Genomic DNA, 26,636 nt, shown 5'->3' with positions numbered 1-26,636 from the left:
GCAGAGATAATGTGGCATCATACCATTGTGTTGGAAATGCACAAGATTAACCACTCATGGGAAAGCCTACAGGAAGTGGCCAAAGACAGGCAAAAGTGGCATGTCTTTGTTGTTGCCCAAACTTCCAGTTGGTGTACTGGGCAGTAAGTAAGAAACAGCTTTATACATGATCCTATCGTCACACTAAACAGTTCAATGTGCTAGGTCGTGGAATTACCATCCATCATTAAATCATTCACTGGTTTCCTAGAAATAAGCCAAAAAAAAAATGTGTGTTTATTGTCACATCCTGAAAAAAATAGGGTCAACCGGCTGGTCATTGTTTTATCGCCATTTTGTACAATAATTGAGGAAACAGTTACGGACAGTAATTAAGAAGCAGCTGAATACTTTATTCTATGTTCACACCAATCTATTCAATGTGCTAGCTCATGGAAGTACCATCCATCATTAAATCAATTACTGGTTTCCAAGAGATAAGGCAAGCCTTACCTTGAACCATTGCCTTAATATCTGTATTTTCTGCTATTTTGGCAGATACAGAGAAGTAAAAAAACAACCAATCCTTAAAAGTGGTCCTATGATCACTCAAACTTGTTGACAAGGGAAGAAATTACAACTAGCCCCTGAAGACAAACAAAATGAGAGTTTTGTAGAATACATATTTATATTTTTACATCTTCTATTTGTACAAAATTAAAAGACAATTACACAAAAAATTATCAGATTTTCTTTAATTCAACAATTGTACCCTGGTAAGTAAATTTCTGGATACTTGGAAAATTCTGGAGCAATAACTCATCTCATTTATGATTATTGTGGAGTACAATGGCTTGATTTAAAATGTTTCACAGTAATAATGAATTGGAAGAAAACTTAATTGATACACCAAAATAGAGGTATAATTAAGTAATTGTCATATCAACTTTAAAACTTAAATTTCTTTTGCACTAAAATTACTTACAAAAAATCAAGTGGTAAATGTTGTTATAATATTGTAATAAAGTCTACAAAAACAAAACAAAAAAATCAAATAAAAAAAAACAATAAAAAATAAAACAACTACATGTAAGTCCCCAAAATGATAAAATCTTGATTAAAAGTTTTGTTTGTTACAATCATCAACTCCTACTAATGATGACTGATGGATAGCATTGACATGATTTGGAAGCAAAATGGATTGTCTCCCTTAGAACTACAATGTCCATTACAATGTACTTAAAAATTACTTACATGTAGAATTTAAATTAATGGATTGTATCTCTTTTTGAACTTAATATATAAGTGTAAGTTTTTGTAAGAATCAGGCAAAATGGTTGTAAAAACCCCACCAATCTGACAATTTAATTTATGCTAGGATACTTTCTCTATATCATACCATAATTTGATCTTTGCATCTCTGGATTTGTCCAGAAATTTTTTCAAGAGAATGTTAGAAAAATGAAATTTTTGACAGAATTTGCTGCCCTTGAATTCTTCATTTTATGTGCATTTCAATGTGATTATACCTCGTGTTATCAAAATGATATGAAAAATTTTTACTTTTTTTCTTAGAATTTAGAGCAAATACATGTAGTCAAATTACACTAGCAAAACTGTTGGTTTTTTCATACCATGGTTCAACAACTGCCAAATTCTTACAGAGACTGACACTCGATACATACATTGCATAATTCTAAGAGAGATATCTCAATAAGAAAATAACAATTCTTTACATGTACTAAAAAAAAAACCTGTAAGCAAACCTCACTTGGTGATATCCTCCTGCCGCTTTCCTACCCAAAAAACCATATACATCTAGGATACCCCTTCAATGATTAAACAATTCAGATGCAAAAACTAAATAGGAGATTCAAAATAACATCAAGTAATGAATAATCTGCGGAAGTAACATCAAATTCAATTCAGCGATATCATAGAAGTTGCAGATTAGGAAAGCCCTTCTCCCCCACCACTTATCCAGATAAATTTCGCATCAGGTAACCCCAAACGTCATTCAGTTAGGAAAAAAAATAGGAAATGCACAATGGCATCATAATACATGTATAAAGAATATGTGAAAGTTCCATCAAATTCCATTCAGGGGTTTCAGGGGAGTTGAAGGACGAACAAACACCATGATCACTAAACACCTGTACTGTACTTGTATCTACAGCTTTTCAAGATATGTGGATAGCTGAAGACACAATGGATTATACATGTATATATGAAAAAACCTTAGATAGCTACATGTAAGTTCAACATATATATAAATAAATTCTCACTAGACATTGTTCATCAAAAAAAAAAATATTGGCTGAGCACATAATAGAAGACTCCATGAATTGTTAAAGTCTCTAGAAAATATCCAATGTTTAAAATGTCCATGTTGACTGCGTCCTTATGATGCATTCATATTCCACAGGCTATATTGAAATGTGTCACAACTTCTAAATAGAAGGTTTGTGTTAATGTCCACATCGATCATGATCAATCATGATGGCCTCGTCCACATTGAAAAATCCAAATTCACCAAGTGTTTAAAATCCACTTCCACTGAGCCTTGTTCTTCTTGATAAATTAACATTGTCTTAGTCTATCATGAGAAAAATTCCAAATCATTCAACCATTAAAATACATGTACATGTACAATGTAATTTGAAATGGCAAGGCCTTAAAAAGTGTTACTACCGGTAGAAAAATACTAACTAGGTGTATTCATCACAGTAAAAAGCTTCACTGGCCTTGTTCATCATTTCACTTGAGTTTTCCTATTAAATTAACCTTCATTAGATCTGAACTAATTTAAGATGATTATAAAATTTAAGTGTTAACCTAAGGCCAAAAAATGTATGTTTACAGTCATCCAATCGACCATCATTTTATTGCTGTGACCCTAACTTTTTTATTGGCAATTTTCTGAAATTCTGGAAATTCTTTTCCGTCACCGGTACTGGTATTTATCGTGTTAAACAACAATGGTGGCCTCCAGTGCCAGCACTGTCAGCAATTGTACACCCCCCCCCCCAAAAAAAAAAAAAAACAAAAACAAAAACAAAAACAAAAACAAAACAAAATAAACGTGACGGTAAACACACATACTTTCATTTTGGCCTAAGCACAGTGGCAGATTCAGGGGATTGGGCCCCGCCCCTCCCCCCATTTGATTGAAATTTCTAATTTCTATATTTGGGCTTCAATGAGCAAATACTAGCCAAAATCACAATGGGAACCCCCCACCCCCCACCCCACTTTCCCCCATTTCATAATTTGTCTATCCCATTTTGCAAGTACATGAACATGACATAACAGAAAACAATACACACATATATATATTTACAAGTGACAAAAAAGATAAACAAATAATGTAAACAATTCCACGTGAACATGACATGTACATGTATGTATTGAAGTAATTTACATGTACATAATGTACTATAAACCTGGCAAGTATTGACAATATCTCATTGTATTTAAAATAAGTGAAGATAATTTCCAGTTAAGTCAGTATTCAAAAATATTTTACACCTCAAGAAAAAAAAATTCAGAAAGATTTATACATGTACATAAGAAATGTATTTAAAATAATTTTACAGTCAAAGCAACAGACTTACATGTACATGTACAAAGAATCACATGATGCAGGAGTTGAGGTTGAAATGTCTGGTAAAACAATTCAAATCATGGATAAAAATAAAATACATGTATAGTACATGTATTTACATTACTACTTCTACAGTTTCTTTTTACATTTTTGAAAGTATGTTTTTGTTTTTTTTTAGTCATAATTTAACAGAATACATACATGTACATGTAATCATGATATTCATGACTAAAATAAGTAATAACTATTTGTTTACACCATTTGATGTTGTACATGTAAGAAATATTTGTAAAACAATTATAGGAATTTCAAATTTTAAGAAAAAAATCAAAGTTAGAAACATGAAAATGATAAATACAACTATAAACAAAAACAATGAAGTGAAAAGATTTTCACTGATGACAAATCTAGATACATGTATTTGACAAACTTGATGAAGACCAACACTAATTTACAAAGAAATATATAATAATTTCCAAACAATCATTCATTATACTAAATAAACAAATTTTGTATAATTTTTAAAAGATTTTAATCAAGTTAATTATTACATTTATGTGAATAAAAAAGTAAAAGTTCTGTTATTAAAGATTATTAACTAAGTCAGTAAATTAAAACATGTTTGTGACAAAAACTTCTTACAAAAAAAAAAGAAAAATTTCTGATATTGTTATTAAAGATTTCTGATAAATTAAATCATTATAAATTAAACATATTTTATTTACCTTTAAATCTGAATTTGTTTATGTCACACAGAGTTTTTATTCCAAAAATTGTGTCGTCTGCTGTGATGTTTTTATTCGTTTCTATGTCTGTATTATCCATGGCTCCTTTTTCAGATAATTTGTGTAAGATTTCTTCTGATTCTTGAACTTCTCTCTCCATTTGTTTTGTTGCAATGAATGTTTCGAAATTTGATGCATGGTTCTTAATGAGTTCTTCCTGTTCCAATAATTCACCAAGTTTTCTTTTATTTGATTCCAGGATTTTTCTGGTGGCTTTGATTTCATTTATATTTTCATTTACAACTGGTGACAAGAAAAGTATAAAAAAAATAGGAAACGCGACAAGAAGCAGTGAAATAGAAGTTCATTTTTTTTCATTAAAAGGAGAGAGAAAAAAAAACATCAATATCGATAAAAGTATGACAGTTGAATAAAATATTTCAACAAAAAAAAATGGAATGGTAAATAGGTTGTTTGAATTTTTTTTTTCAATAGATAAAAGTACCAGGGACATTTTTTTAATTAAAAAAAAATAATAGAAAAAAAAATGATAAATTGAATAAGGCAACAGTCTTTACCATATAGATTTCCAACATATCTGACAGAAACCTAAATTTGACCCTTACTCCTACATAAATCAACAACTTCCAAAATGTCTGTCTCATCGACAACTGACCCAAAATTTGGCCTTTTTCTCTTTAGTCAAAAACTTCCTAAATTTCTGTCAACCAAACGATATTTTTTTATATAATGACTGAAGTAAACATAGTTTAAGAGTTAAAAGTTATTTCAAACAGGCATAATTGAAAAAAATGGCAGGATATTATTTGTATTAAACTAAATGCAAGCTTGTTATCAACATGAGAATAATAAATAACAAACCTGTTTGTATGAACAATTAAATTTCATTGCTATTTACAAGATGATCCAAAGATTGTTGCGTGACAACCAACTATTTACAAAAAATGTATTACCCTGATTCCATCCACGTGCCACATCAATACAGATGATATATTACCTTATGTAAGTACAATCTGTGTTCATTCACCTTGAGTGGTCGAGTTATACACCTTCCTTATATCAATGACCTGGCAAGTACAATCTGTGTTCATTCACGTGGAGTGGTCGAGTTACACACCTTTCTTGTATCAATGACCTGGCAAAAAATGGAACACACACTGTCATATATTCACTATATAACTTTTTTTCTAAATAATACAGAATATTTTCAACTTATTCAATTTTTCATATTTTTTCATCAGATACTGATAGTATTTTGTTTTATTATAAAAAAAAAAATTAATTTAGTTCTTCTAAAAAAACGAATATTGCCGTATCCATTGATCTATCAATAGAGAACAAAACCCTTTTCCTTTACTCTTACCTCTGAATATTGTTTTCCAAATCATTATCTTTTGCCACTTTTTTTCAATTGTCATACAACATTTTATAAGTTTGCATATTTTATCGACACATTTAGACATCAAAATAAAATCTGATATGTATATGTCGAAACTGATTTTCTATTAAACATGAAATTACTATTATCAAAAATAAAAACTTTTTTTAACAAGAGAAATTGATTTTTTAACTGAAGAAAATGAATTTTTAATATTAAAAATCCAATTTCTAAAATTAAAAAATCAATTTCTAATATCAAAAAATCGATTTCTAATTTCAGAATATGATTTTTAATATAAAAAAATTCTACAATCATTTTTAATATTAAAAATCCATTTTCTAATATTCAAAAATGATCTTTTAATATATAAAATCATTTTCTAATATTAGAAATCCGATTTCTAATTTGAAAAAAAAAATAATTTTCTAATATTCGAAAACCATTTTCCAATACATGTGTATTAGAATATAAATTTTTAATACTAAAAATCTAAATTTCATTATCACTGTGTCACTTGTACGCATTTTCAATATTAGAAATTGTATTTTTAATATTAAAAGTTGATTTTTTTTCATCATTAGAAAATGATGTATAAAAATTGTCTGCTTTTGTTTTTGAAGACGTTCGTTGCATATTACTCCATTAATTTAGGGAAATATTGAAATTAACCAATATTGTAAAGTGTCTCTCCCTGTCCTTCTACTAATGGCACACAAATTTAAAGAAAAATATAATATTATGGCTTTCTAATACATAATACATTTTTTTAAAAGTAGTATTCTAATGTCAAAGCCAGGATTGGCAGGAATAACTAAAAGATTTCGTACATTAGCACAATCACAGTGTCCAGAAGTATTTACTTAAGTAAGGTACACAAAAAACCAACCTACAATTACGAGAAATAGTTCTACTTATAAGGATTGAAATCTGATATACAGAAACTTATTTCACTTTGTGTGTCATGAGCTATATCTCCTCTCAATACATTAAAGGACAATCTGACCCAAGATTAGGATGAACCAATGTAACAAAATAGGCTCAATATCATCTAAATAATAAACAGCGCTAGTCCAGCACTGCGCCCCTCGTCCCACTCTTAGAGCTCCTCATCCCAGTTAGGTTGTTTTTGAAATTCCAGGCAAATTACTAAATATATTTCAAAGAGAGGTACTAGTTAGGACACAATTCATTTTATACAAGGAAGATTTGTTCTCTCAAACATGGAATGATACTTTGAACTTGGTTTACAAAAGTACCTTATATATTCTTTTCTTTTTCATAACAACTCCTGTCATACTACTGACCAGAGTTAAAAGAAATGTTGTTTGTATTAAAGAGACAATTTGTAGTTGTGAATAAATACTAATATGAAATTGTGTGGGAATTGTGCCCTTTTTGAACTCAGTTTCCTGAAATACACAGCTGACACATTTTTAAGTGAAGCCGGTTCAATCCAATTATACAGCTAATGGTTCCCTAATTATTTTTATTTGCATAATAAAATCATAAAAATCTCCAATCTCAAACCTATTTCTTAAAATAGGTGGGTGTGGGGTATGGCGAACTGCAGAATGTAGTACTGGGGCTAAAGTAGGCCATGCCTGAAAAAAACAAAACAAAAACAAAAATAAAAACAAAAAAACAAAAACAAAAACAAAACAATAAAAAACCTAATTGATTTTAAAGTATTTTACGATTTAAAAAGTTTTGCAAAGGATTCCTCATGATAAAGCCAATCTGCATTTTTACAATCAGTTTTCTGAAACATATATCTCTTATTGTTTCCAAGTTATAAGGGGTCGGCCATTTATGAGGGTAAAGGGAGACAGGAAAAGAAGGCCGTCTTAAAATTCTCGGTTACCACAAGAATGGGTCTCCAAAAAATTAAGATAAGTTTATTTAGGGGAAGCTGTTTTCTGCCTTTTGAAGGGATCATTACAAGCTTTTGTCAATTATAAGATCAAAAAAGGGGTTAAAACTTCATCATATTATGGAAAAAAGGGACCTTGATTTGTTTCCTACGTAGTTAGAGCTATGTTTGAAATGGAAACTATCCCCCCACCCCAATATCAGGGTCACACCCAAAAAAAAGTAGAATCGGAGTCATAAGGTTCCAAGATTAAGGTATTGAAAAACACCCTAAAAGCAGAAATTCTCTGTGCGGATATTGTTTCTAACCAAGATGTATCAATGGAACTGCAAATCCATATGTTTAAATTTGTTAAAAACTAACATGGTCTTCCTGACTTGCTCCAAGTCACAGGCAATTAATTCTATCAATGAACAGTTACTATCAAAATACAATATTGGTAATAACCGGTGTCATATGATATTATGACCCCCGCAAAATATTGACCCCTGGGATAAAATATCATCTGATGTTAACCCCGGTGTCAATATATCGTATAAAATACTGACTCTCTGGGTTATTTTAACATACCCCTTATGATATTTTTACACCCATAGAGGGAGGTTAATCTATCACAGAAAGGGGGTTAAAATATCGCAGCAGGAGGGTAGGTTATCATAACAGGGGGTTAATTAATCGCATCAGGGGGTTAAAATATCACAACAGGGGGCTAATATATAGCAGCAGGGGGTTAAAATATCGCAGCAGAAGGGATAATTTATCGCATCAAGGGATTAAAATATCTGCCTTTCAGCCCTTGATTCAAAAAAATGGTGGGGCAAAAACCTCCAAAAACTATCTGACCCTCTACCATTTCCTTAGGAACAATTTGTAAAAACTTTAAAAAATATCATCTGAATCTTATTCAAATAAGCTCCCATGTTGAAGCGTGTCAAAACCAAATTATGTGCCCACACTTGTCCAAAGTTCACCAAGTTGCAGGTTTTATCATTCAGCACTTAGCCAAGCTATGTATTTGCATTTTGAGATAATCTGTTACATGCAAGAAAAAACAGATACTACATTGTAATACTGGTGTATCATAATATAACTGTTAATTCAGTTATATCAAGAGAAAATACAGGTCTCTTTAAAAAATATATTAACCCCTTGCTGCAATAAATTAACCCCCTGCTGCTATATATGAGCCCCCTGCTGTGATATTTTAACCCCCCTGCTGCGATAGCTTAAACTTATTGCTATATTTTAACCCCGCGCTGCAATAAATTAACCTCCTATTTTGATATTTAACCCCCCTGTCGCAATATTTTAACCCCTTCCTGTGATGCAATAAATTAACCCCTTATGATATTTACCCCTCTATTTTATTCAACTTGTGATTGGGGGTCAAAATATCGCAAGGGTTAAATATCATACTGGGGGAAGGCTAATTATCATAATGGAGGTATAAATTTCGCTATGATATTTTGACCCCGGAGTCAATATTTGGCTTTTGATAGAAGCAAAGATTGTGCTTCAAGCGAACAGATGTCTAGATATTGTCAGGGGCGGATCCAGGATTTGAGTTTAGGGGGGCATTAATTGAATTAAATGCCATGCAAAGCAAGGCAAAAAATAATATTGGGTGAAACTTGTGGTAAAATTTTTTTGTCTTACAGATATAGGGTGGGGGTGTACATCCAGCATGCCAGTCCTTGGATCGGAATCTGATTGTTGTCGTTCCATGCTGCGCTTGGCAAATCTCTTATTATTCTGTTTTATTTTTGTATGAAGTATATAATATGGGATATAAAGACACATTGGACGTATTATTATCAGCTTCAGTAAAGACCCTTATTTGTCATTTAGTTTATTTGGTTCTTTTCAAGCAAAGAAAGATAACTCATATTTTCAACTTTATCTTTTTTCAAAACTGATTAGAATAATAAAAAAACTGTAGATAAATAAATATTTATAGCCCACAAATTGTAATGAAGAAATTTATATGTCCAAATGCAGTATAATGATAATGCATCATTAGTTAGAAATATATATGAACTGTAACGACTGTGTATAAATGCGATCTAATGCTTATATACACTGAGCTGCACTTAAAAAATGGAATATTTATCCATCCACATTGTATTATGCGATGCTATTGAATGAAATTTTTTTGTCTTACAGATATAGGGTGGAGGTGTACGTCCGGCATGCCAGTCCTTGAATCGGCATCTGATTGTTGTCGTTCCATGCTGCGCTTGGCAAATCTCTTATTATTCTGTTTTATTTTTGTATGAAGTATATAATATGGTATAAAAAGACACAATGGACGTATTATTATCAAATACAGTAAATATCCTTATTTATCATTTAGTTTGAATCAAGTTTATTTGGATTGTTTTTCAAGCAAAGCAAGATAACTCATATTTTCAATCTTTTCTTTTTTCAAAACTGATTAGAATAAAACAAATAACTGTCTGTAGATAAATAAATATTTATAGCCTACAAATTGTAATGTAGAAAATTATTTCAAATTTATATGTCCAAATGCAGTACAATGATAATGCATCATTAGTTATAAATATATATAAACTGTAACGACTGTGAATGTGATGTAATGTTTATATACGCCGAGCTGCACTAAAAATGAAATATTTATCTACCCACGTTGTATTAAGCGATGACAAACAAATGATAATTAAAGACAGACTTAAGTATACAATATGTATATTATACATCTCTGTCAAAGACTATAACCAACACAAAAAGTTTTTTTAATAATTTGAACCTTGACATAGTTTGAGCAGAAATTCACCAAATTTTGTACGAAAAATGGAGGATGGTACAATGAATTCAAGTAAAGCTCAAATGAGAATAGATCATACTCTTAACTGTCCGGTATTCCCAAATATTGGCACTTAGTTGACTTCTTTGAACGTCAGTTTTCGGAAAACGCCCCGTTGTTATCTTTTTACTTCCTGGTACATGCTACAAGATTAGTTCACCTTTATAAGTGGTATTATTTACATAAAGTTAAACGATGGCTTACAGGCACCTGAAAAAGTGAAAACAACAAAGCAATGGCATTTATGGAGTTCTTCCAAAAGACCTACATTTCACAATTACTGTAAATATGACCATGATTGCCTTGTTATATAGGTCAGAGTAACCGAGTCTATCATACTCTATGTAAATTGTTGAAATTATCGTCTGCCGTAGAACCTCACTGCACTTATTGAACTTTTACATTGGAAAACACTTACATATCAAGACAATTGCGGTTCTACTTAAGAACACTACAAAACTAAATAACTAATCTAGCACGTCGTTATCAAGCCTGGTAAGGGGATCAAGGAGTTTTTTTCAAGTTGAGTTCTTGTAAAACGCGAAACGAAGTCGAAACGAAACAAATTGAAACGAAATAAATCTAAATGAATCGAAGGAAATCGAGACGAAATGAAATCACAACCAATCGAAATAGTATTGTCCATTGATGTAGACAAGTTTATAACAAATGTTTTAACAAATGATAACTTCCATCATTAACTATTGATTTTCGTGCAGTTTTTATGCAGACTACGTAAAGTACCATAGGAGGCTTCTTTGTATAAATACTTCCACACTACCTCTTCAAAACTCTATAACACCCGTATGATTGGGTACAAGATTGATCCTTCAAACCCTATTGGTGCAATAAATTCTAACAATTCACAAATAACTTTATCATTATATTCTTTATTATTATCTCTAAGACGTAGTACATAAACTAGAGGATGCCCGATTGAGCAGAGTGTGAAAACAGTACTAATTACATAAACTAGAGGATCTCCGATTGAGCAGAGTGTGGACACAGTACTAATTACATAAACTAGAGGATGTCCGATTGAGCAGTGTGTTGACACAATACTAATTACATATACTAGTGGATATCCGATTGAGCAGAGTGTGGACACAGTACTAATGACATAAACTAGAGGATGTCCGATTGAGCAGAGTGTAGACACAGTACTAATTACATAAACTAGAGGATGCCCGATTGAGCAGAGTGTGGACTCGGTACTAATTTGACGAATCCATACAAAATGAACAATCGTTGTAAAGGATCTACGTAATAATCATCTATCATACATCAATGGTGTACAGTTTTGTTCAAATTGCTTTAATGGTTTAAGAAGAGTTAACCATTAACCTTTCAGGATGACTTTTATTTTGAATTGGATTTTTTTTATTGCACGCACAGCGCAATAATATGTACGTTTTTTTATGCAAATGATGTAACCGAATTATTTTATTTCTTTTTTTATTCACATTACTTATTTTTAACTATTCCTTACCAAATTATCTTTTCTCCAAAGTCAGGATCGGAATAAATTTAACAACCAAAGAAAAAACTAAGCCCCCTTCCATACCGGAAGTTACACGTAAATGATAGGTTCCTAAGCAAAGTTTCATTTCCTCATGCCAATTCACTCTTTTCTGAAAAAAGTTTAATCTGGCAATAAGAAACTGTTTTATTAGTCCCAGGTTTAATTTGACTCAGAGGTATGGGAGGCGCTAATGTCTTACGACGACGACGATGAGGACACCGATAAACGCAAAGAGACTAAGACTTTAAAACTTGATGTGGCCCGTTGAGAAAGAAAAAAAAACAAACTCCATTAAAATACACTTGCAATAAACAATTTTACTAATCCAGACATGCGCTGCGTCAATGACGTAATTTTGCAGCGGTCGATTAATTCAAGATTAGCAGTTGTCTCTACCTGAAAGCCTGGTGCTATCAGCTGGTTATCCCGAGGCTTCGCCAAAGGTTTCACTCCATGGCCAGTGGGCAGCAAGAGAGTAAACTTGATTTTTATTTTATCAGGAATTCTGCTTATGTGCACGTCATATGGGGCTTTTTGGTCTGGTTTTAGGGTGTTAATGTTTTTTTCATTGTTGAAGTCCTTCATACAACATCTAGACGCAGATGAGGCATTAAGCGGTTGTTTTCTATGTATCGTGTGAGTGTTTTTTAGACGCAAATTCACTCCGCAGTTGCCCTTTTATAAGCTATACAAAAATGTGAGCAACCTCCAAACTGGGACTTCTTCGCTCGTAATCGTTCACATGTTATGGTTGAATCGGCAAGAAAAGTTAAAAGGGGGCTTTCTAGCATTCTACCCTATCATTCTGCGAAATTTCCTGTAAGTTATCACGGAATTACGCCCAATAATGCTTTCAAGTAGGTTATCAAATTGGTGAGTTGCTAACTCGAAAACTAAATTTTTATCTAGCTCAAAATAGAACTTGCACGTATTGTATTTTTGCTGTTAACAACTGTACAAAGTTTTGTTTATGAAATGGGGAGACGAAAAGAAGGTCAAACGGACACTCAACTGAATTTAAATGCATATTAAAAGGTTTAGGATGCGTTTATCCGAACTGTGCATTTTATCATACAATGTAATAAAAGAAAGACAACCACATGTATGCTATAAGCTTGGTACAACATTTTTCAGTTCATGTTCAAGCTTATATTTGTTTTACATACGCCGGTAAGTAAGATGCATCCATTGAAATACTACAAATATTCATCAGTAGTCTTACTACTATTTTTTTGTCACAGTATTTTGTTAAAATAAGTTTGACATCCTGAGTCATTTATTCCTTATTTTTTTAACATACATACTGTACACGGTTCTTAAACAATAATCGCATATTTTACTTTAGTATGCGTATGTATGTCAACAACAACAACTATTTTGCCTGTGTAATCATTTTATAAAATATACACAATCATATATGTGAATATTTTCTCCCGTGGTATGGTGATGCATAGAAAATGGAAGGTACATTCGTGTCTATTCATTTCATTCAAAGTTTACTATACCCCAGCTCTGATAGTAATTTTCATCACTGATGCGTAACCATCTGGACTATTTGTTCAATACGTCATTTCACACCTGTAGAATTTCTTATATATGGAAATTAATCCTCTTAGATTCAATCACATGTCAACTCCCGTTGCCTTATTTTTGTTTACATTATCTTTATTTATAAATGTATATATTTTTTTTTATTTGCCTTGTTCACCATTTATTTGATTTTCAGTTTTTCTGTTTATATGTTACTCAAGATGAAATGCATTTATTTATGCACATATTGTTGTTGCCCGGTCTGCTCTTACTCCATTCCGTTCAACTCACCCGGTGTGACTTAGATTGAATGGGTATCGGTATTGATCAATACCGAGTAAGAGTGTTTCTTTTTTTTGTCACGTTTTCTAAGAAAAAAAAACGATTATCATTCTTTGAAGTTTGTTGTATCAACTTAATAGTCCTTTCTAAAGATAAAAAACGTGCCGTTACTTTTAGCGTTTTGATCAACTCCGTGTTAACTAACAAACAAAACTTTACTGAATTTCTCAGTCCATCTTCAGTGCCTATTACTAATAAGTCCCCATGTAAGGATAGGCCTAAATTATCCATATTTTTTATGTTAATCGTCGTTCTCATTCTTCTTATATTGTCTGGAATTGAACCTAACCCCGGACCTTTAAATGACACTATATCCAGTGTAAGCTCGGAAAATTCTGATGATGTCTCTAATTTTAACAAATTATTTCGATCATCTCTCTAGTTCGTACATCTTAACGTGTAAAGTATTTATCAAAAACTTGATATTACTGAGGAAGAATATAATGATTCCGATATTTTAGCGTTCATTGAGTCCTGTTTAAATAGTAACCAATCAGATGATTCTGTTAAAATTAAAAATTATCACAGCCCATTCCGGCTCAATCGAGGACCTGCTAAGGCAGGTGGAGGTGTTATTGTAGTTATTGTATATGTTAAAAATAATATTAACGCCGTAGAAGTGATCTAAAATTGACGGACTAGAAGGATTATGGATTGAACTTCATTTGAATGGTAAACAGATTTTATTTGGAACATTTTACATACCCCCAAATAGTTCACAAGACACTTGGTCAAAACTCTAACATAGCATTGATTCGGCCTTAAATACGAATAATAATTATATCGTCATCACTGGTGATTTCAATGAAAACCAGTTAAACTGTAATCATAACTCAAAAATTAAGCAACTTTTGAATCAGTTCTCTTCAAATCAATTAATTGATGAACCAACACATTTTACAGAAAACTCTTCCTCTATTCTAGACTTAATAATGAGAAACAACATGAACGCAATTGCGTATAGCAGAGTCGGTCCTTCTCTAACGGAACAAATTCGTTTTCATTGTCCTATTATGGCATTTCTAAATTTACCGAAAATAATTGTAGAACATTTAAACGTAAAATAAGGCTATACGATCGTGCAGATTATGATTCTTATAGAAATTATCTCCGGGATGTCAACTAGTATTTTATTACATTAATGAAAATATCGATCAAATCACTGAAAATCTCACACCAGCTATACTAGATGCTGCAGATAAAAATATATCCAATAAAGTTGTAACAATACGTGATTCTCAACCACCCTGGTTGTCAAATGAAATTAAGAGATCGGTCAGGAAAAAAAATCGTATACATAGACACGCAAAAAAATATAACAATGCTTCAGATTGGGAAAAATTTAGGAAAATTAGAAACAAAGTTACTCAACGGGTTAAAAACGTCCAAAGAAGAATATAAACAGTCTCTTATTAACAACATTTCTAACAGTAACTCGTGTAGTAGTAACTGGTGGACAATTATTAAAAGTTTTAGTGGTTTGAAAACAAAACAAGATAACAGCATTCCTCCTTTGTTAAAAGGAGATCACCTTATTTTTAATGATACTGATAAGGCTAAAGAATTCAATTTATTTTTCTCAGCACAGTCTAACAGATGAAACCAACGCGAATTTGCCCAATACTCAGGTCCAAGTTACACTTTCACAACTATCTCTAAATGAAACTGAAATAGAAGACGTACTTAGTATTTTAAACTGTACAATAACATCTGGTCCCGATTCAATTAATCCTAGATTATTGAAGGAAGCCTCACACATACTAAGCAAACCTCTCTGCAAACTGTTTAATAAATCTTTACAAAACTCTATCTTTCTATCTCAGCGCATGTCACTCCTATATTTAAAACTGGTAAACCCAATGACGTAAAAAAACTACAGACCAATTTCCCTTGTGTGTATTATGTCGAAATGTATGGAACGCTGCGTATACAAACACGTTTATAATCATTTAAGGCAAAACCAACTCCTATCCGAACATCAGTCTGGACTTACGAAAGGGGATTCTGCTGTGAACCAATTAATAAACAGATCAAATGATCTTCGGAAAAGCTCTTGACGCTGGAAAAGAAATAAGAGTTGTCTTTTGTGTTATAATAAAAAGCCTTCGACAGAGTTTGGCACAAAGGTCTATTATTCAAGCGTACAAAATCAGGGAAATCGGGTAGTATATTAGAATGGTTTCGTAACTATTTATAGGGTAGGGCTTAAAGGGTTGTTTTAAATGGGTCACATTCGGATTGGTTGTTTATATAAATGCTGGAGTACCACAAGGGTCTATTCTTGAACCCTTGTTGTTCCTAATATTTATCAACGACATTGTTGACGAAATTCAAGCAACAATCAAACTATTTGCTGGTGACACAAGCCTATATGTCATTGTTGATAATCCTATTAGCGCGGCTGAAACTTTAAATAGTGATATCTCAAAAATTTATAAATGGTCTCAAGATTGGCTAGTGAAATTCAATCCTCAAAAAACTGAAACGATGATTGTGTCTCGTAAAGTAAATAAACCTATTCACCATTCACTAGAAATGAACGGTCACGAAATTGCATCTGTTGAAAATCACAAGCACCTAGGTGTTTATATATCGAGTGATAGTAAATGGATACACCATTGCAATTACATAATTGACAAATTGTACAAAAGAATCAGCATTCTCAGAAAATTAAAATCAGTTCTAGATAGATTTAGTCTTGTAAAATTAAACTTGTTTTTATACGTCCGATTTTGGAATATGCAGATGTAACCAGGGATAATCAAAACCAAACTTTTATTGATAAAATTGAAAATGTACAATTAGACGCTGCTCGTATTGTAACAGGTGGAACAAAATTAACCAGCATTCTAAAACTCTATGACGAAACTAGATCGGAAAAACTGACAGACAGACGTAAGAGACACAAATTATTATATTTTCATAAAATGGTCAACAATACAGCTCCACAATATCTTGTTAATTTAGTGCCCAACCGTGTCGGTAGTAGACACGAAAATAATACTCGACAGACGGACAATTTATTAAATATAAACACTAGAACCAGTCTTTATTATGCGGGCTATTTCCTACCTTCATCTATCAAACTCTGGAAATTGCTTCAACCTGAGATAAGGACATGTAATTCAATTTCGCTTTTTAAAAGGAAACTTTAAGATCTCAACAACAAAGTCCCAGTATATTTCTACACCGGGTGTCGTCTCAGTCAAATGTTACACGCACGTATGCGCATGAACTCAAGTTCTCTAAATCCCCATTTATTTGTAAGGAATTTAACTGATTCACCCAACTGTCGCTGCGATTAGATAAGTCAATATTTTACTCAAAACAATGGGTAAGGGTTTACCAGTCATACCAGTTTACACATTAAAGGGGACGGGTCCGGCTTCGTGCGCAGATGTTTACACATAAAAGGGGGAAGGTTTATTTTGACACGTTCTACACCTTTCTATGTCTGGACAGTTTGGCACCTAACAAAAGTTGTGAATGTCGTTTAATTAAGTAAAGTAATGAACGTACAATATTCATGTACGTCGATTGAGCATGCACGAAAGCGTATTCCGTATAAAAAATTGTTTCAAATTTAGGAAGTACACCACACTACGTCTATACCTAATATCACAACTATATTCGATCTTGTATGGTTTCAGATGAGTTTCGGTTGAAAGAAACCGGCCTCGTCCTTTAGTGGTTTAGATTATTGACTTGACGAAATGCCATAGGATTGCATTCAAAAGCCTTTTGCTCGGCGTATATACATCGAACACTGACTCTAGTCATTTATTTCGATGTGGACAATTCACGAACATGCTGCAAGGATGTGAGGATCGGTTCCTGTCCTTCATCCAACAAATTGCACACATGTGATAGAGGAACCGATCTATACCTCTAAATTTACCAAACTGCGACATTTCATGAACACACTTTTTTCGCTGAAACGCCGAGGAAAAATACAATACGTCGTCCTTTTTACATTCTCACTTGACATTCTAATTTAAAAAACCAAATTTGATTTTTCACAAATCTTAATTTTCTCTGTTTGCCTTATTATATGGACATGCTGTTTTTGTTTTGTTTTGTTTTTGTTTTTGTTTTTTTCTTCAAACCCTTTCTTTCATGAAGTTCTGTGTAATTTACTCTGATAACTATGTTCGGTCGTTTCTCTCTTTCCCAGTAATCTTTGCTCAGAATAAAATTTCCAGTACCCGGAAATAAATTTAATTCTAAATCATAAAAAATTATCTTAGACCCAGCATATTTAAATCACAACCTAATCATACGGATTATAAAAAAAAAAAATACCAGACTTCTTTCTACGTCTATATTTGCGTTTCATTAAAGTTTTACAAGATACATCAGAATCATTCGTATCAGAACTACCACAACAACTAACTGATTCCGTGGAACTGTATAAATCTAGAATCTTTCTAACTCTACTTGAAGCTATACTTTAATATTATTACTTTTTTTCCTTACTTTTTTATATTAACATCCTGGCCTGGGTTTCGTTTAAACAAAATCTCAAGTTGAAAATTTCTTCTGTCCTGTGTTATTCCTCAAATCACCAGTTCCAAATGTTGATTGGTCAAATTTGATTTGGGGAAGCTTAAGGATTTCAGGAAAATCTCAATTTGAGAAGTTTTATGAAACCGGACCCTGGTCTTTAACCTTAACATGTTTCTTATAATTAATGTTACCAGAAACTAATCTAGAAAGTTTTTCACATTTTTTCTTTTCTTTCATCCTTCTTCTATTCTTTCTCCCTCATCCCAACCTCTTTTCTCATTTTCAACTATTTCTCCAATATCATCTTCTTCTCTTGTTGATTCAACTTCTGCAACTGCGACTGCCTCAACGCGCCATACTCCATATCGAAATAACTGCCATCGTGCGAATCCGATCAGTAACCTCTGACTCCGACATCCGAGCCTCCGACTCGAAATTCCGAGCATCCGACTTTAACTTATGCACCTGCAGCTTCATTTTTCAACAGAAAACTGCTCGGCCTCTCCTTTCAACATAATTTGAAGCACCACTACCAGCAACACTAAACATTTTCTTTGCTTTACGGCCTCAATGAAATGTAATTGACCGGATTTCTCGTTCAGAGAGACGACCCAACCGACATTAAAACGTTAATGTTCAATTGCGCCGGTCATTTTCAACTAGCTTTCAAAAGAACCGCAATATATCATTTGACTTCTAAACAAACGTTATATATACTAGTATACATGTACTTCTTAAAGGGTGACTTTCAGCAGAATAATATTTTGGTCGACTTCAGTACAAAATATAAAAAACAGAATATATCTACTCTCAACTTGCCCTTTGGACAAAAACTTAACAAATGTAAATACTATTAATTACCGTAATAGATATAGCCAAATCCAAGCAAAGAAAATACATCAGACCAATAGAAACGAAATCACCAATCCATGAACAATATAAGTGTACACTCTAGGCCTTCTCAGATCAAACCGGATCGAGCTAGCCTAACTAATTAGCTAAGTTTAGATAAAATCAACCTTACATGTATGTTAATGAAGAATCAGACCTCTTTCCAACAATGTATATCTGACCAAATGGCTTTTTTTTTACTAAATCTATAATTAAAAAAAATTAAAAAAAACAAAATTCAACAAACAAACACAAACTTTATGAGTACATGTACTAAATAACACTACACATGTAAGTCTAGTTGACACTTAAAGAAGCATTGAAGTAGTCGCCTGCTACATACATTTTACGTATGCATCCTTAGCTTAAAAGATCCAGCGCTCAATCTGTTAAACGATTTGAGATGTTCATGACACCCACAAAGGAGGGGAAACTGACTGGAAATAAAGGTACAGGTCAGTGGTCGAACTAATAATAATGCAGTTATTAAAGGAGAAAGCACATTTTTTATTGAAATCGTTTACGATAAATTAAATGACTCCTCCGTAATCATGAGTCAAAATTATGTAAATCTAGAACGTATGGTTCAATGGCCGCTATTAAACCAGTGGCGGACTCAAAGGGAGAAATCTTCGAGCATTTATGGGAGAGGCCGCTACTATACATGTATCCTCTGGATCCGCCTAGGACATCGTAGACTTAGGTCTTTTTTATAAGCAGCTGAAACTATAAACTCATCTCTCGGTTTGTATCATGTACATTATAAGTTGCGATATCATGCTAAATATTTAGGATGCCTGAATGATGCAAACTAAATATTACAGATCAAAATGATCTGTATCACCGACATGTGGTATATCAACCCGAGAGTCCTATATCACCCCAAGGCCCACCATTTTGACATGCCATGTTCATTATATCATATTTTAATTATTCAAGTATGGTATTATCGATGTATTCAACGTATCTTTTCATTTCAGGCGAGTTATTTTCAGTTTCAAGATGACAATTATGAGTTTTTCATAAAATTGGGAATTTTCGGATTTTAATATTTTCTTCCATTTCGCCTGTAATGGGCAATGTTTTCAAGTACCCTACTTCAAACAAGCATTTGTTTATTCAGACACATTTATGTAGCATCTTACCTTTCTAATCAGCCAAGGCAATGCACAATTAAACGTATTCCATGCCATTTGAGCGAAAGAATGGTACCCATACTCACTAAAATCTGCCCCAATATGAAAGAAAATTATCGTTTATAGTATACAGGAACTGCACGCAATGTCTGTCTGGCGTTTATTATGGAGATCTTCTTGTATCAATCACATTTTCAAGCCAAATTATACTTTTATTGTCCCGATGACGACAAAATATTTAAACAAAAGGGAAATTTAAAAATAAAACGATTATCACACATTTTAACACGTAAACTGTATATTTTTTGTTTAAAATATCAGTTTTAAATGATTTGATTTTGTTTGCTATGATTATTTTTTATACATATTAGGTTTCAAAGACGCAGCTACGATGAATGATTGGCATACATGTCTCCAACACCATTTAAAAAAAAATGCAAATTTACCACATATGAATTCTGGGTTTTTCACAGACATTTAGTAGGTATGGGGTACCATTCTTTCCCCTTTATGGCTTGTGATACATTAAAGTATGCGATGCCTTGGCTCATATGATAGCTTAGATGCTACATATAGGTGTTTGTATATGCAAAACTTTGTTTGAAGTAGGGTACTTGTGAAAAATGCCAATTAACGTTGAAATGGAAGAAAATATGACAATCCGAAAATTCACCTTTTTTATGAAAGAGTAATAAAGGGAACCAAGGTTATAGCGGTAATCAAAAGAATGTAATCCAGGGACAAAGACCAGACATGGAAAACAGACATACACAACAAAGAACATAAAGTAACTAAAATCATACATACAAAGTAACAAAAGTAAATGAGCAACTCGGACTCCACTAAAAACTGGGAGCATGGACCAGGTGCACCAAAACTTCAAATATTTATTACTTGGGCTAGTTAGAAAGCTAAGGCACTATATAATTGTACTTGAGTATACAAAAGCTTGTTTTGTTTGAAGTACGGTTTTTGAAAGAAATTGCCAATTATAGGTGAAATTAAAGAAAATATGAAATTCTAAAAATTATCCCTTTTTTTATGAAAAACTCCTTATCATCACATTAAAACTGAGAAATACGCCGTCCCCTGAAATGAGAGAATATGTTGAATACATCGATAATTAAAACAATAGTCCCCAACATGTCTATTGTGCACCGTTTATATACCAAAAATTAACATTTTAGCTCATGTTGAGGCATTTTTTATCATGGGTAAGGGTTGCAATTTTCCACCTACCTTGATTTAGAAAAGTTCAAATATTTATTACTTGGGCTCATTTTGAATCTAAGACATGATTTTAATGAACCGTATCACACAAAAGCTTGTTTAAACTACGGTATTTTGAAAAAAAAATACAATATCGGGTGATATAGTAGAAAATTCCCATTTTTCCGATCTTATAGTAATGTCACCCGAAAAGGAAAATATAAGCGCCTGAATTGATCAGATATGTTAGGTACATCATTATCTTAATTATGAATGACTAAATTCTGCTGTGAATGAGAATTTTGTTTGATACTGAGACCAGTTTTCTATGGGTAGGTGTAATATTTTTAACATTTTTTTAGTTTATTCACACTCTATCCTAGGAAGGCTAAGAATCTCAAACAATTGAGTCACAACAATCTTGGCTTTTTGACCCAGAGGGGTACAATTATAGACTTATACAGGAAAAGAATCCGAGAATATTCTTTGGTGACAAATTGATTCGGTAAGTAGATATAAAGGTACCTAAGATCACCATGAAGTTGATGAGTGGGGGGGGGGGGGTGCACGGTGTTTTTTGTCAATACATGTATTGGATTACGCAAATATCAATTTTCTGTAAATTGTATTTGACTATGCTTTATCCAATCAACCAATTCGAATTTTAATTGAATTTTAAATTTGTATAATTTTAATATTCTAATTTTAAAAATTCTGGGTCCGCGGTTCTCGATTTTTTAATATTTCGCATATCAAACTCATACTTGGCGGGAAAATAACAGACGTATGAAGAAAACACCATATTTGAATACATAAAATTGTATTTTCGTACTAGAGGTATACCTAGTATATTGCGTTGCGATTCTGACTGAAAACGAAAACGATATTATAAAAATAGATTGATATTGGTGTAAAATAAAAGGTAGGTTAATGAAAATTCAAGTAACGTTGTTGTCGAACGTTGTTGAATATAATAATCAGACTTTCTATACGGAGGTTCTTTTTTTTTTCTGTGAGGGAGACAGGATCAATACGTATACGGGGGTTAAGTGGGCGGAAATCTGTGATTAAAATGGCGGGGACGGGGAGCGGTTGTTGATGGGACGGGGAACGGGGAATGCAAGATACAGAAAGCTAATAAAAGGGATCGGGAAGCAATGGTCTAGGGTAAGGGAAGAGGGGATGAAAGACTCCCCTGTCCACCCTCTCTTTTTTATTTTAGACAGCAATATCTGATACACAAGTATCTTCAGTTGCATCACAGATCAATAAACAGAAATGTTCTGTAGACTTTCTTCATTTTTTAATTTTGTTTGTCTCTTCACAAGATTCGGCAAAGTTTGGTTTGTAAAATTTTCGACGCTATTTTCTAGCTTTCAATGACTAGGACATAATTACCAAAGAAGTATTTTTCCCCCCGTGCTTTCGAGACTTCTACATATTATCCTTGATATCGGGATAGTTGTTAAATCATGAAATATTTACGGTAAAATTAACGCAGAAATTTGTTTATATTTTAAATTCGACTTACACAGTTGAGTAAGCGTAACAACAAAATAACTGAACACTAATCCGATCCTTAATCAAGTCAAGACAGAAGAGCTGGCTCTAGAATGGTACGAGAACTGTTCTAAATCTGTCATAGAACTGTTCTTCTGACAGTTCTAGGACAGTTTTGTGGGAGGTTAGAACTGATTTCATCCGTATGTAGCAGTGTGTTGTTATGAACTTAATCAACATAATTATGATATGCGAACAAATAATTTATTATAACAGGCAACCCTACTGTTATGTCCAAAACAAAAGAGCATACTATAACTTGAATTGCACATTTGTATATCTAAAATGTGATTTCAGAATTTGATCAACAGGATTAAAAGCTGCAGAAACACCCAAAAAAATCCTCTACTTTGCACAAAAATGATGTTTAAGACTAAGCAATGCAAATAAACATACATGTTCTTGGTAAAACGCAAAAACATCTGTTCTACAAATCATCTAGTTGAGTTGGTTATTAAAATTGTCAATTAATATGTAATTTCATTTTGGCCCTGTTATACATGTAGGTTTCGGTCAATCATATTGGTCTCGACAGCCGTATTGGCCCTCGGCGATACCTCGGAACCAATACGATCTCCTCGACCAACATGACAGACCTGAAACCTATAACAGGGACAATAAGAAATTACGTATCTATTAACATATAGAAACGGGATGATCAAGATACGACATTTTTTTTCATTTAATGTGCATTATGGGAAATAGTCTGATTGCGGCCCATGGCCTTTGCTCACAGTATTTCATGTGAAACGAGGCAGTCCACATAAGTGATTACTCTGTTCGTCCATCTGTATCAGCTGTGTCATTTTTGTCTATCGATGTTAATTAATATTATAGGTTTCTATGGTATTTGGCTTGTCGGTATATCATTAAAAAAAACGATGGTGGGTGACCTGAACTTTGACCTCAAGGTCAAATTTATGACTTATTGGTGAGAAATTAGTGTCCGGGAAACTTACTTTTTTTTCTTTCAATGCAGGCTTATGATATTGAGCATGGAAATAGATGAACAAATCACAATTAATGGATCGTGTACTATAGTTGGTCACATTTGACCTTAGGGTCAATCTTGTTATCGTTCGATGAAGACTTTTGATATTTAGTATGTGGGTAGATCAACCAAAGACAATGTGTTGTGTATCATATTTGGTGACCCTTGACCTTGAACCTTCACCTCAAGGTCAAATTAAATATTTTTTTAATTAACTGAGAAATTCATATGTGGGCACCCAGATGTTTCCATTTCAATGATATCTAATTACATGTATATATTATAATACACTTTTACTACAATATAGAATATCATTTTTACAGGTTAGAGCTTGGTTAGTAGAAGCGATGAGGGATGCAGATACTCCACAGCAAAATACTACATAACGGGGATAGAAGTTCTGTTATACCACACAGTTGGTTTTAAAAAAGCTGTGCATAAATTGTATGTCGAAACAATTAGAGCAGAAGTTTCAAACCTCATTTAGACCACTTTATTCCATGGTAACAAAACTCTTAATGAAATCAAGAGGTTCAGTGGGGATACAAAAATCTTCTGATCTTGTTCAAGCTGAAACAGAATCTAGATATCAATTAATTTATTGTTACTATTCTGATCATTAAGAAAGTTTCACAATAGCCCCTAACACAGGGACCAACACAGGTTGACATTCTAGAATGGGACAAATCAACCATTAGTCCATGTTCTTAGTACTCTTGGAGATACTTAATTGAAGTTTTTCATTTATTTAAATGCAAATAAATGTTATTTTTATTTTCTTGTCTTATAGTTTGCTTCATTATGACTCTTCCCATATAATGGTGATCTTGTTATGGTGGGGCAAGTAAATTATAGGGTGAGGCTCAAAATCTTTTAACAGGGTAAGCAAATTACAGGTCTGTGCAGCCCCATTAAAAAATAACATCTTGTGAACCCTGCGATACATTCTCTTTTCATTGAATTTGAAATTTTGCCTATCAGAATAATTTTGTTCTACAAAGCACAACAAAGTGTTCCTGACATAATAAAACTTAGAATGAATTTGGAATAGCTGGAATTATCAGTTTTTTTTTAATTAACTTCTTTTCCTTTACCCCCTCTTTGAACATACAAAATAATCCAGGCCATTCACAATCACATGCATGTATACACAAAGCATATCTGTTAAATAAAATAATATATGTTGTTAAATTCTTCACCTGTCAGTGATATATTCAGTTCATATTACCGTTTCACCTCCTTTACTGCGATCTCCTTCTTTGATTTACTACATGTACACAATGTTTAAATTTTAACGTAATATTCCATATAAGGAAATGAAGACCATATTTGGAAAATCCAATACGAGGCTGAACCTATCTCGAAAATTCAGTCCATGTTATATGATGACAAGATAGATAAATAATTGTAAATGTTGGGTTAAAAATTAACTAGCTGCCGTTTTTTTTTTTTGTTTTTTGTTTTTTTTTATGAAAATATCCCGCGAAGTCCTTATTACTGATAATGCAAGTAATGAGCCGGAATAGTTACCCTCACGAGAACGTATATGGATGGAGGGTTACGTTATCGTAACCAGTGTAATGACTGCACGGGTATATAAGGAAATGGTTATACAAGACAAGTTACATTAAGAAATAAAAAAAAAATTATATCTAACTCTAAGCGATAGCAATTGTTTGATAGTCAAAGACTAATCAACACAAAAACCTTGACACAATTTTAACAGTAATTTATCAAATATATTCGATTATGGATCGTAGTGGATAGTACAAAGAACTGAAGTAGTACCATGTGAAGTAGAATCTAAATGGAAAATAGATCTTACTCTTTTCTGTCTAGTATTGTCCCGGTGATATTCCCAATAAGTACCAAATTAACTTCTTTGGAAAACGCTCTGTTGTTATCTTTTTTCCTTCCTGGTAGCAAATACGGCTGGTTGACCTTTCAGTGGTATTTTCAACATTGTTAAATCTTTGTTAAATGGAAAAAGATGAAAGATAATCATTTTTCACTAGCTACCTTTTAAATATCATGGCCGTAGCCAACTTTTCTGAATGGTGGATGGGAACTGATCACTGATAAGCAATTTACTTGATTGTCTGGTATGATTTCTCTTTAATTACAGGCTAAGATGTAATCAAGGTTTTTTTTCAAAAGGGGCGGTGCGATCGCACCCGTTGCACACAAGGGTAGATCCAGGATTTTGGATAAGGGGGCGCAAATTCAATTTTTTAGGTTAAATTTTTGAAATATTTTTCTAGATTGGGTGTAATGTAGATATCTTTTGTGGTAAAATTAGCGAGAAATTAAAGTTTCAACCTAAAACCGCCTAAATCTTCCTCTCTCAACTAATGCTTTGCAAATTTTAGGGGGGCCGCACGCCCGCCATGCCCCCGCCTGAATCCGCCCCTGGCACCCCCTAGCTACGGCCTTGAATACAAGTCTATAATGGTATGAAAGAAATTTGATATGAGGGAGTTCTCATGCTACAGTCGCTACCTTACACCCCCTAGCATATGGGAATTACTCACAGGCCCTTGGAACC

At 32.8% G+C, this 26,636-nt stretch overlaps 1 long non-coding RNA gene across 12 annotated transcripts; it reads right to left on the bottom strand.

Annotated features, from left to right (window-relative positions):
- LOC148600576 (uncharacterized) lies at positions 1-26,090 on the bottom strand. Of its 12 annotated transcripts, none has more exons than XR_015918263.1 (6): positions 25,917-26,067; positions 25,291-25,358; positions 10,445-10,547; positions 5,327-5,464; positions 4,309-4,611; positions 649-2,575 (listed from the first exon to the last, which is right to left on the bottom strand). It is a non-coding gene; the product is annotated as an uncharacterized LOC148600576 (long non-coding RNA). The 12 variants fall into 12 exon arrangements; XR_015918265.1 differs by having other exon boundaries at positions 25,320-25,358; positions 25,917-26,066; XR_015918262.1 differs by lacking the exon at positions 10,445-10,547 and having other exon boundaries at positions 24,570-25,358; positions 25,917-26,090.
- Positions 26,091-26,636: the final 546 nt, after the last annotated feature.

This window comes from Perna viridis, chromosome 13 (genome assembly GCF_037379345.1).
Source record: "Perna viridis isolate PV_CMFRI_1.1 ecotype Kerala chromosome 13, ASM3737934v1, whole genome shotgun sequence".
Taxonomy (NCBI): Eukaryota; Metazoa; Mollusca; class Bivalvia; order Mytilida; family Mytilidae; genus Perna; species Perna viridis.
Note: the sequence above shows the minus strand (reverse complement) of the source record. Positions and strands in the feature narration are given on the sequence as shown.